The sequence below is a fragment of the Rhinolophus sinicus genome, linkage group LG05 (genome assembly GCF_036562045.2).
Source record: "Rhinolophus sinicus isolate RSC01 linkage group LG05, ASM3656204v1, whole genome shotgun sequence".
Taxonomy (NCBI): Eukaryota; Metazoa; Chordata; class Mammalia; order Chiroptera; family Rhinolophidae; genus Rhinolophus; species Rhinolophus sinicus.
The window spans coordinates 130,828,166-130,841,626 of NC_133755.1; positions in this window are offsets into that span (position 1 = coordinate 130,828,166).

A 13,461-nucleotide genomic window follows, 5' to 3' on the forward strand; every position below is an offset into this window, starting at 1 on the left:
AGGAGAATGGCAGTGGAGGTGACATTTGTTTTAAACCCAAGTCAGTCTCTTCTTCCTTCTAACCTACTTTCTCTTTTTCTAATTTAAATTCACTGTAACTACCAATATTGCAAGTACCGCAGAAGGGATGTTTTTACAAAAGGCTAAAAAATTTCACAAAAACCTGTATCTGTGTTTCAGTTTTCACCAAAGTGTTAAAGTATAAAATTTGGAGGTTGTGTACAAATGTGCTCAAATTCAGGAGTGAAAATGAGCCATTCATTTTTGCTGCCAGAGTTAAGGGAACCAGAGAGCAGTAGGCTCTCCAGATAAAGTCCGTTCTCTTCAAAGAATTGTTTTCTGTTTAATAAGTCATAATGCATGATTGTAAGTCACTTTGCACATATCGAGTGCTATGTGATTGATATGTAATAATAATAGCAGTTCTGGTCACCTGAGCAACAACAAGTTGCTCTTTGGTACACAGTGGAGGAAGAAAATATCAGGGGCAAGAGTCTGATTTCCGAGATTCAACCACAAAGATGTTCTATTTTAAATGTATTCTGTTTTACTCGGTTTTTCTTTCTCTCTCCCCATTAAATAAAACAAATGCTAAATGTTATTTTATGAGAAGCCCTAGACCTTCTCATGAGGAAATAAGGAGCAGCAGTTCAGCTCCCGAGAGCTCCTGCTCACCTGAAATGCTTTCCTCGGCTGTTGGAGAACATGACTGGAATCAAAAGGCCAGATTGATGTCAGTGGAGACGGGCTCCCAGCTCCCGGTGGCTTCCCAAGGAGCAGTGTCAATGTCCTAAGGTGGGATTTCACTCTGAAAAGCACGGCGTTCTGTGAAAGACGTGCATATTCATGTCTTGGCTGTAAGTGAGGCCAGGTCTATTGTTTCTGCTGGGAAAGGATATTAAGTTAAACAGAATAATGCACCACATGGAATCAAGTCACCTGGGAAATATTCAGGAGAGGGGTTTAGGCCTCAGTGTATGTGACTAAAGAGAAACTGGAACACTTGGCGCTTCTCTCCACATGAACAGCACCCAACCGGACAATTCAGGGAAAGCTGGAATCAGTTAATCCAACTGCTTGGCATCAAGGAGGCATAACCCTGGTAAGCAAAGGTAGATGCACTCCAGGACCCTGAATTGACCAGGACCTTGGCTTGGTTCACTACTTTTCAGCAGCTGAAGCTATAGAAGCTCCATTATACCTCTCAAAATTGCTTTTTGATACTCGTGTTCCCAAAGGCATTCACTCCCACTCCATTATTATTCTATTCAATTTCAACAGCTGTTCTGTGAGCCCTTATCAGCTGTCAGGCACTGTGCTAGGCACAGCAGAGAAGAAGGTCCAATAGGACACGGGCCCTGCCTTAACGGAGCTCAGTATGAATAAAGAGATAAGAGTTTTTCTATTGGAGGCTAGCTTCCATCTAGACATTTACTCATAATTCTTGTCAGGAGGGGAGAAAAGAAAAACCTAAATCTCCCCCCAAATCATCTCTTTGGGTGAGCAGTGAAAACATTTTATAATTGAGAGCATTGAATGAATATTCCTTTTTAGAATCCTTTCACCTCTCACACAGGTTAACACTCAAGGCATTGCCAAGTGAGGAGGAAGATACAGTTATTTTGGAAAGGATGCGGTTACCCAGGGACATGTTATTCAAAAATATGTTAAAGGACCTTATGAGGAAGGTCCCGACAGCTTCAGGTACCTGTGTGCCAAACTGCAGTTACCAGCAGCCATTCACACTGTCTGGGGAGGTGGAGTTTCCAGAACCTGCCATGTACCTTTTTGAGTTTTCAAGAATCACACTAAACTTCCCTTCCAGGGATCTTCATTCAGGGAAATAAAATCATGAGAAAAATGGCTCTTCCAGCCAAGAGAACCTAGAGAAAAAGACCACATACAAAGATCATAAATGTCCAATAAATGTGATCCCTATACATCCCAGAATACCTGTATCCCTGCTTCTAGCACTGGATGTATCAATCTGCGGTAGTTGCTTATGTATATACACTCTCTCCATCTTCTAGAATGTGAGCTCCCCCAAGGCAGAAGGTGTGCCAAATTCACCTTTGTAAATGCCCCACCATAGGGCCAGATGAGCGGGTGGATGAGGGTTTTTGCCCTGCCTTGGCACTGGACCTGGAACCTTGAGGGACCCGTAGGAAGAGATGCCACAGCCCTTCCCCCAGGGAGGACCACACAGAAGGGGTATGATCCCGCAGTCCTGAAGCAACAGGGGCATGTGTCATAGAAGGAATGGGTCGCCCCCCCAAGACAACCCCATCACTAAGACCAGCTATGTAACTTGCAGAATCTAGTGCAAAATGAAAATGCAGGGTCCCTTGTTCAAAAATAAAGAATTTCAAGACAGTGACAGCAGAAACCAAGTGTGGGGCCCTTCTGAGTGTGGAGTCCTGTGTGACTGCACAGGTCACATGCCCATGAAGCCAGACTTGCTTGTCATACTCTGTTTCACCTACAAGGGCTATCTGGTTGCACCACTGATCGTGCCTGATTAATTCTGACTCCAACGTCTTTGGCTAATGAGAGAAAATGAGGTTAATATTCATGACACTTTAGTGACCTACGCAGACAAGTAGTAATAGAAAGGGTTGCTCTTGGGTTCTTGGAGGATCAAATTTAGAGTGAGGACAAAAACAATCAATACTGTTTGCTACCAAATGCCAAGCAATTTGCAAAGTACTATCTCATTTAAACTCAGAATCACTTTCTAAGGTAGGCATTACTAGTGTCTACATTTTACAGAAAAGGAATCTGAGGCTTTAAAAAGCTAAGTAATTTCTTTAAAGGTCACACAGGAAGTGTTTGGCAAGACTCACTTTGCAAGTCCTTCTGGAAACAAAGTACATGGTCAATGTACTTACAACACTTCCACCCACAATCTGTTCTGAAAGGCCATTCAGAGGTGAGTGAGAATGCACCTGCAAAGATGCTTCCTCCGCCTACAAAACACTTTCCCCCTTGCTACTTGTTAAAATACCAATCATGATTCAAACCCCAATAAGGACATCACCTCCTCCAATAAGCCTTCCTGGATATCCTCTTTGCCCCCTTGATTAATCCCTTCTGCCGCGCCTTCTACACTTTATATTTACTCCTATTGTGGCATTAATCCCTCTGCTGGAATTTGTTTCCCTGTTTTTCCTGCTCAACAGAGTCCTTTGAGGGTAAAAATTGTATCTTATTGATTTGTTTTCTCAACTTTTGATACAATGCCAGACTGATAATAGGTGCCCAATAAACATAAATTAAATTTAATTCAGTGGAATAGCATAGAAAGAATGGAATGGTATAGCCTAGATTTATCTTCTTGTCTAGAGATTTTAGAAAGCTTTGAGGTAAAAAGGGATCTAGGGAACAGTGATTTGAAGGAAAAAAATCATGATTCAGTGGCTGTGACTCTCTCACCTGTTGAAAACTGGAAATATAATGTGTTTTTGTCTTTGGAAAGTGGATGCTTCTCCCTCTCTGCAAGTTCTTTTCCTTTCTGGCTGCAAAACAGATGAAGCAAAAAAACACTGTAGGAAGGAATAGGAGAGACTTAATGACCTTTTCAAAATCTTTTAGTCTTTTGATTATAAATATTCATTTTAACCCTTAAAAACAATTATTTCAGGGTGTACTGCCTAATGGCTGTTTTTAAAGGGAAATCCCTTCACAGAGCAGCCCAGTGAGACCTGGGTCAATATTGCTCCCTGCTCTGCATTCCCCGAGCTTTCTATGCCAATTGACTCAGAGGAAGTGCCGTCCTGAGCCCTCTTCAGCCAGGACTGGTTTGCTCTCGGTAGCACTTTGGAACATTTTCATTTAAGCTTTAATTAAATCTTGTCTGTTAAAGTGGCAGTGACCTGTCTTGGCAGCTGAAAGGTAACATATAAAAGTTAATTTCCTAAAGTCCTAGAATACAAAACCCTGACGATGTGCACGGGATACACATGTGAATTCAATTTCAAAGGACGTGTGTTTGAACTGGACTATTCTGAGTGAACAGAATAAAATAAAATAAAAGACTTGTCTGACCAATGAGAATGTTTATAAAAACTTAAGATAAGCAAACTCATTAAGTCTGCTTGTCTTATGTTTTTTATGCCATCATGATCTCTGGAAATATGTGAGGCTAATGGGAAAATTATCCATATTGGAGGAGGTGTTTAATAAACTACTTTGGATTAAGGAATCCTAGAATTGGAAGCACTCTAAAAGACCTGGTGTCACTTAGTCCAGTTTACTACTGCATTAGTTTCCTAGTGCTGGTGTAACAAACTACTATAAACTGGTGGTTTAAAACAACACAGATTTATTATGTTAAAGATCTGTAGGTCAGAAGTGTGGCACAGGTCTCATGGGTTAAAATCAAGGTGTCAGCAAGGCTTCATTCCTTTCTGGAAACTCTAGGAAAGCATCCATTTCCTTGCATTCCTTAGCTTGTGGCCCCCTCCCTCCATCCTCCAAGCCAGCAATGTTGTTTCTCTCTGACCATTTTCTTGTAGTCACATCTCTCTCTGATGACGACCTAGAAAGTTCTCCACTCTTAATAACCCCTGTGGAAACAGCTTCCCTCCTCCCTGTTGGATAACCCCGTTGGATAATCTCCCCATCTCAACATCCTATACCCTGTGCTCATGAGAATTCAGGGCCTTTCTGATCTGTTCTAGGTGCGTCTATGACTGACAGGAGCTAGGTTGTGCCAAGCTATCTGACTTCTTTCCTTTCATTTTTCCTCTCCTGTGACCTCCCTTACCTCTTCCTATATGAGACTACACTGATCTTTGGTTCCATGCAGCTATGAGGACATGAGCTTCCCTCATTTTAGCTTGACTCTCTAATGACCTTCCAGTGAAAAGGTCTCCCCTGCGTCTGCCCCACCCATCTGCACACCCACCCCAGCCCCTTTTGTCTTCCCCACAAAGCCAATTGCAGCCCCTATGGCAACCACAGGCACACACATCCATCTCCGCATTCAAGGTGGTGGATCACTTTAAACAACAGTTAAGTTCACGTGCAATTCTGAGGATGGAAGAGATGGAATAATATATTTCTCTGGACACCTCATTTTTTTATACATAAGCATTTTAAGGTCATTCCATGGACCAAAAGTAAGAAAGAGTATTTGGAATGTCAATTAGTTATTTTCATTGGCATTCTATGGCAGTAAAATATACAAATCTAACCCATAGCATTTGATTAATAGATGTGTGTGCCAAGATAGGGCTATAACACTACATATCATTATATCACAATGTATTTTACCTCAGTATTATTGCCAGATCAATAGAAACACACAAAGCCCTCTGTTTCTCTATTGAAGCAAGAATCCTTTAAAAAGAATATTTAGGTAAACTAATAAAGTAATAGAAAGTGTAGCTGCCAACATTATAAACAAAGTTGTGACAGAAGAGAGTGCTCACTGATCTGTAAAAAGAGATTTTTAAAACTTGTTTTCTCTCCTTAACAAAGCAGGTACGGCTTACAAATGTGTACTTTTCCCTTATTGTTCCCAAACTCCAAACAAAAATAAAAGTGCTAAAATTCATTCTTTAGGCAACATTCCTGTTTCTCTGGTATCAGGAATATGTTAAATTATTAGCTTAACACTACAAATTATGATGTTCTTGATTTCTTTTCCAAGTTGTGTGGGACGCTCTTTTTTTTTAACTAAGTATCCCTCTCTGCTTCCTTCCAGGAGGCAGGAATGTACAAGGCCTTCTCTATCAACTGGATTACTTCTGAGTTTTTCCACTTTCAGAAACTCCCAAGTCCCACAGAAGGGACTGCCTCAGGTGACTTAGATGTACTTGTGGGTGTTGGCTCCCTCAGAGACCTCTTAGGCAGAAGCTCGGGGTCTTAGGTCAGAACTGGCCCCAACCCAGGCATGGGGATGGGAGGAGGAGCGGGGCCCAAAGCCTGGGACCCAGAGGAGCTATGAGAAGAATTCAAATAAGGGGCAGGCTCCCTGCCTAGGGCTGCCCTTGACAAGTGACTGGAACCTACGTGCTATTGCGTGTGTCCCTCCGGTATTCAAAAAACAGACCAGTCAATAGTTTATTAGTGATAAGGAGAAAATACTAGATACTTCAAGAATACTTTCTAGTTTTTTGCTCTTTCTCTCAAGGTGTAATGGAAATGAAAAATGGAAAAGAGAGGAGAGCATGAAAAGAAAGGACATACACATTGAGCATCTACTGTGCTTTATACGGTAATCTCTCACAATCCTACTTGTTCCTGGCTTGTCACTATTGTTCCCACTAAGAGGGAAGGCAACTGCAACTGAGCGTGTGTATGCACCTTGCACAACAGCCCAGGACTTACCAGGTGTCAGACCTCGGTCTGTCTTTTTCTCCTGTAACCTCGGTGATTTCAGCTACCAAGTCCACTCCTTGCAAGAGGTTGCTGTGGGCTGTCACGTAATGCATGTTAGTGCCCTTGCCTGCACACCTCACTTTTTGATGGTCTTTTCCTAACACACTAAGCAATTCCCTTGACCCGAGGAAGTAGTTGTCACCTCTTCTACCCTCCTGGACCCTGAGGTAACAACACAGTCCACCAGCATGAAATCAATCAGTTGAAAGTCTGAGTCACTATCTCCTCAACACCCCCACAACCCAGAGAACTTTCTGGGCTCCCTCCTCCCATCCATCCCCACTGGAGACCGGCCAGGCCCCAAACCCCAGGGGTTTCTTCAGGCTGAGATCAGGCCCTAGGGCACTATCTGAGGGGTTTTCAGGTTTCCCCTCAGTGGTTCGGAGTAGTCTGAATTTTATAGGCTACAACTTGAGTTGGTTTCCCACTGTCCTGGGCGGCTGACAGCTGTCAGGGAGGCAGGCCTCCCTCTTGCCGCCGGCCAGTCCTGAGGCTCATTCACTGAGACAAGGACAGAGCCCAGACTGACAGACTGTTTGGGCTGTTTCCACGAGGCCCCAGCAAACTGGGTTTGGCTGCCAACAGACTTCTAAAGTCAGCAGAACATGCAGGCTTCTGGAATACCATCGGATCAAGTTACCATGAACTGGACACAGGTCTGGTAAAAACTCGGGCCCCTCCTGCAGATTGCTTTGTTTCAGTCAAATCCGCTTTTTTTCATGCCACTAACATTTTTGAGCCTCTCCTGTGTGCAAAGACTGGGGATACAGAGCCTCAAGGATGTGTTCTGCCTAAACCTGCCCTGATAAGCCACAAGGTGAAAGGGAACTTTGTCCTTCATTTGCTCATTCATTCATCATTCACTTATTTATTCAATAGATAGATATTGAGTATCTACTCTGTGAGTACTCTTAAACAATGTGGTATCTTGCCTCAAAAAAATTATACTTTAATAGAGAAGATAAGTCACGGATATAACTCTTTAAGATGAGGTGAAATATAATCGGTGCAATGAGAAAAATACAGGTCGCATGGCATGTGTCTCAGGAATGGAAAGGGAAGCAGATCCTGAGATAAGAATTCGAGTGCAGGAAGTTTATTTGGGAAGGAGAAGATCTCAGTGAGCACAAGGAGTAGAGGTCAAGGCAGCAAAAGGAAAAAAACTAATACAGGATACTTTAATGAGCAGTTACGTCTATAAGCAACTGGGGCTCTCCCCCATGGGGAGTCTCTGGCACAGGCTGAACATCCCCCTGAATCAAATGAGAAGTGAGGAAGCTGGAGTGTTGGTCCCATAACTCCCACCTCTCACAATTAAGGGGCGCCCCTAGGACATTAACTCCCATTGCCTGGCCACCCAAACCCCAGCCGGTGACCAGAGAATACTCTGGGGGGCAAGGGGGGGAAGTGGGGAGGGGTAGGAAGTTCCAGAGTTTATAGCACCTGCCTGCAGGTTTCTGGGTGGGCTAAGGAAATAGGGATGGACACCCAGCATATGCTACAAAAGTCTTCATGGAGAATCAGTACTTGAGCAGAGTCCGTCCTAATCCATTTGGGCTGCTATAACAAAAATGCCATAAATGGGATGGGTTATAGACAACAAACATTTATTTCTCATAGTTCTGGAGGCTGAGAAGTCCAAGATCAATCTGCAGACAGATTCAGTGTCTGGTGAGAGCTCATTTCCTGGCTCATAGAAGGCCGTCTTCTGGCTGCAACCTCACATGAGGGCTCTACCATAATGACCTAATCACCTCCCAATGGTCCCACCCCCTAATACCATCATTTTGGGCATTAGGTTTCAACACGCACATTTTGGGAGGACATAAATATGCACAGTCCATAGAAATATGCACAGTCCAAGGAAAGATAGGTTTGGCTTGTGGAGGGCAGGGGAATTTCAGGTGAAGGAAAGGCACAGAGGCAAATAAACACAGGCAGTATAAAGGGAATAGTGAACAATTCAGCAAAGCTAGATGTCAGGATCCACATAGTGGGGCTGGGAGAAACGCAGTAGGACAGGCATGAGAGAACCAGCTTATGTATCATATGCTATAAGATCAATATACAATACAGATATTTTGAAATAAGTTTAGAAATACAGATGACATTTTAAAACTTCAGTCTCTGCATAAAGAACCTTATTCTATCTCAATGGAAAACTGCTTAACCAAGAGACAGGCTCAAACCTAATCTACTTTGCCTTTGAGACTAAAATTGTGTTTGCAAATGGCCTCCAATATTAATTGTAAAATACTTCTGCTGGTGAACTGCAATTGATCTTTGCAGTCCACAAAAGATGCTTCAAATACGTTAGTGGCATAGCTCTCAGCGCTGGTAATAAGTACTCCCAGGGCAATGCAAATGAGGTTGAAACTTACAGCCAAACAGTAAATAACTCATTTCCATCTCTTACATAATATTTTAGGTATTGTCTTCTCTGGTTGTCACCTCTTCACTGATGTCTTGCCTCTGCCTCTCTCCCTACCGCTCATGCACCCACAGAGACATTCTTTTCTCTGAAGAGAACTCCCACACCAAGAACGACCAGTCCTGGGAGGCCATGGGACTCAGAGACACTGACGCCTCCTGTCCAGGAACTTTCTGCTCCCACGACTGTTGCTTTACCACACATCCCAGGGTGCAGAAACCCAGTGGAGGCTCTTCTATGGGTGAGCAAGAGAAGGGCTTAGAATTTCAGTCTTAGAAATTTAGGTTTTAGGTCCACAGCAGAATTAAGGAAGTTCCTCTCCTCGTCAGGGTCAGAGAACCACACATTCTCTGATACCTCAAGAAAAACCAAGCTTTTCTTTTAAAATGACTTTAATAGGAAAAGAAGTATCTATGTTCCTTAGTTCATAAAATTAACATGTCCCTCAAAAGGGATGCAAAGATGAATTTCCCCAAGTCGAATCAACATAGAAACTTTCTCTTTAAGGGCATTTTTACTACGTAAAATAAGAAATGATTTGTAGTGTGAATTTTAACTTTCCCACCATCACTATCATATGTATCGGTTTGATAAATCTCAATGTTCTTTGGATTTTCTAGGAGTGGAGCACATTCAATTAAAAATATTGCTTATCAGGAAACTTATGAAGGTGATGGATATATTTATTACCTTGGTTTTGGCGCTGGCACCCCAGATGCATGCACATGTTCAAACTAATCAAATTGTACACATTAAATATGTACAGTTTTTTGTATATCAATTATACCTCAATCAAGCTGTAAAATAAAATAAAATGTTGTTTATCATCCAGTTCAGCTCAACGACCCTTTATTGAGAGCCCGCTAGGAGGAGGGCTGCTCTGAGCTAAAAATCAGGGAGGCAAAGGTGAATGTGCCACAGTTCCTGTGGGCTTCAAGGAGTTGGCAACATGATTTTACTTCACGGAATGTCAGAGCGGAAATTCAGTCATGATGATAGAAAAGGTGGAATTTTTAATGCAGTGCTGAAAGGGTTACAGTGGTAGTAATTTTGCACACTAAGAAAAATAAATATTCACCTTAATACATCTTTTTAGATTATTTACAAAGGGTCAAAAACCTAAAGAATAGGTTTGTACTCATTTTATTTAACTGAAATTGGAAAGCAATGTGTCAGATGAATAATAATCTTTACATTTTGATTGCCTCTCTCAACAAATGTTCATAATTTTATATCTTTGCAAATATTTCTGCTGCATCTTGGAAATCTCTCCACAAGTCCAACTTCAGTAGCTCTTCACACCACACCCATTCTTCTCTAATCACCTCAGATTTTGATCAAATCAGATCAAAGTCCTCAACTTTCCAAAGATAAGCCATTAGAAAGGAAAGTAGGAAAACCTAGTGGGAATATTTTCCTCAAGTCCTCATCAATAGTAAGAGGCCCAGGCTGGCTTTCAGCCTCAGCACAGCAGGTTCCCTGGCTGGGACCTACCTTTTGCAAGCCCAGCCCAATTCCCAGTTTTAATGCTGAATTGGGGTAAAAGAGACGAAAGAAGGTCCCTTTGTGGGTCTGTTCTGCTCTAATGCATTATACAACTTACTTCATTTAATTCTCCCAACACCTCCCAGAGCTGAGTGCTGTGAGCCTACCGGCAGTAAGACAGTGAGGCTTTCACCAGCAACACACGAGGCAGTGGTGAAGCCAGGGTCAAAGCCAGGTCTGTCTGGCTCCAAAGCCCATACCCCTTACACTGTACCATCTGGCCAGCGCTGGACACTTACCATGGTCTTGTGCCAAACGTCTGGCTTCTCTGAACCCAGTGGCTGGTGCCCTGCTACCCACTGACTGTTCACTGGGAATTCAGAAGACTTTCACCCCATACCATCCCCTGCTGGGATCTGCCTCTCTGCTGGGACCTCGAGCTACTTTGTCTTGGATCCCCCTGGGCTGACTACATGGCTGGACTGTGCCAAGCTATTTCCCTGCTCCTTGGAATCTCTGTTGTACTGGCCAGACCAATCTTCCCTCAGCCCCTGAAGGCTGACCAGAACCATTCTGGGCCTCTTCGCAGTTCCCTCTGTGTGCCCCATCTGCGTCTGAACAGCTGATCAAAAGCACTATGAATCCAGGAAAGAACAGGAAGCATCACGACCCCAGAGGTGTCATGTAATAGACTCTGTGATGGCACCATGTCCAAGAAGCCCAACCAAAGCTGACTTCCAAAGGGAATGAACAGGCTTTTGCCCAGAACTTTCTAGATTTCTAGCTTCAGACCCAAGAAAAGTATTCAACTTTCTCCAAACTTTACTTAGTTTCACTTACCACAGACAACCAGGGCCAGACTAGCATTAACAAGAACTGGAGAACAAAAGCAATTTTCTTGAGTAGCAGTTGGCAACCTTTCCAAAGTGAAGCCGGCACCAGTCTGCTCCCCCCTAGTGTTCAGGCATGCCTGGACTGGGGTGAGGAAGTACCCAGTTGTCTCAGGGGAAGGGGAAAGCGTGCAGACGCTCAGTGAATACTGCTGCGGAGTTCTAGCCCAATTTAGAAGACCACTTCTGTTCAAAGCTAGATCATTCCATCTCAGAAAGCACTCTGGCCTCCAATTGTCTTAAGCCACAACTACAGTAATAAAGTAGTCTGTTGAGCTGAGCCAGTTCTCTAAATACCTCAGGGCATCAAACAAAGTATTTTCTCTTCGATGCCATCTAAGAGAGACCAAATCAGGATGTTCCTTTGTGAACATCTGGAATCACTCATTTTCTAGTTTATCAAGAAAAACAAAGCCCATTATTTACCCCAAAAGTGGTTCAAAAATTATTTTCTCAAAGTTGAAAGAAATAATGAGGAGGATTACATGGTCGCCAATATACTCATGAGCATCCCCTAAGTACGAAGTTTCCTCAGTCCAAATATGTTTATTTTTCTTTTCTGATTACCAAAGGAATATATGTTTATATGGTAGAAAATTAGGAAAGTACAGAAAAGCACAAAGGTAAAAATGTAAATCAATCATTATCTAGTAACTCAGAGATAACTGCTATTAACATTTTAATGAATATATTCCATGCATATACATTTTTCTATGCATATACATTTGTCTCTCCTGTTTTTGATTTTTACAAAAATGGAAGCGTATTGTATATTCTATTTGTATACTGTTTATTAATGATATGTCATAAACTATTTCCCATGACATTATTTCTTCTCCTACAACATAATTTCAAGGATTGTCTAGTATTTATTGTTGGATAGCTAAGTTGTTTCTAACTTTCTCTATTTGGAATAACATCAGTAGTAAAAATTCTTGCACGTAAATCTCTTTGTGCTTCTTGACTTATTAGTTCCTTAAGATAAATTTTTTGAGGTAGACAAAGTCAGAGAGTATGAATGTTTTGAAGCTTTCAATTTACATTAAGTTACCCATCAAAAACTAGACACATTTGTAGAATGTGCCCTTTTCCTCGTTACTTTGCCCACGGTGGATATGTCTGTTATTGTGACAATTTAATAGCTGAAATTGGGAGTTCACTGTTTTAATTGTTATTACTTTGTTTATTGGTGAGATTAAAATTTTATCATATGCTTTTTGGATATTTATTTAAATATCCAAACTTTAACCATTTTTTAAACTGGTATTTATCTTTTTCTTATTAATTTGCTTTTTTATGCTTTAAAAATATCCTTCTTTGGTCTACCATATTTGTTGCCAATATTTCCCACGGGCTGTCATTTGCTTTTTAATATAATTTAGGGTATTTTTGCATTAGGTACAATTCATATGCCATTTTGAAAGTGCTCCAAGAAAGAGGTAAGAAACCTTCTGCATATAGACACTAACAGCCTTGCCGCCCCATTACATGAGTTCAGGGGCTCCAATCACATTAGAAACTATTTGAACAATACCCGCTAGTATACACAATGGTATGCTATGGCCCTGGATTCCAAATACATTGCCCATAGAAACTGCAAAAAAAAAAAGAAAAAAAGAAAAAAAAAAGAAGATCCCTACAGCTGAGACTAACTTAGATTGAGCTCCTACCAAGTTGACTTCTGGCCAATGATATAAGACAGGGTACAGCAAATTCTCTGTAAAGGACCAGACAGTAAATATTTTAAGCTTTGCAGGCTGTTATTCATCTATGTCATTGTAGCATGAAAACAGCCATAGATAATAAACAAATAGAATGGCTTTGTCCAAATAAAACTTTATTTACAAAAACACTACAATCTGAATATCAAGTAATTTTTGTGTCACTAAATATTATTCTTCTTTTGATGTTTTTCAACCTTTTAAAAATCTAAACACCATTCTTAGCTCGCAAAAACATACAAAAACAGGCAACAGCCCAGATTTGTCCCATAAGCATTAGTGTGCCAACCCCAAATGGAGGATGTCTGTCTGGTTCATGCAGATCTACTAGAGGAGCCATGTTAGGATTTGTGAGCCGAAGAGTAATGCAGCATTTCCAAGTAGGGTCTTTAGAAGCCATCACGTGGTTGCACCGTATTATCCTTTGCCTCACTCCTAGCCATGTCCCTGCAGTCAGCCCGGATCCCAAAGGTAAGATGCATGGAGCAGGGCCACAGTCAAACCTACGATGAACATGAAACCTGATTGACAAATAAACCTTTATTGATAC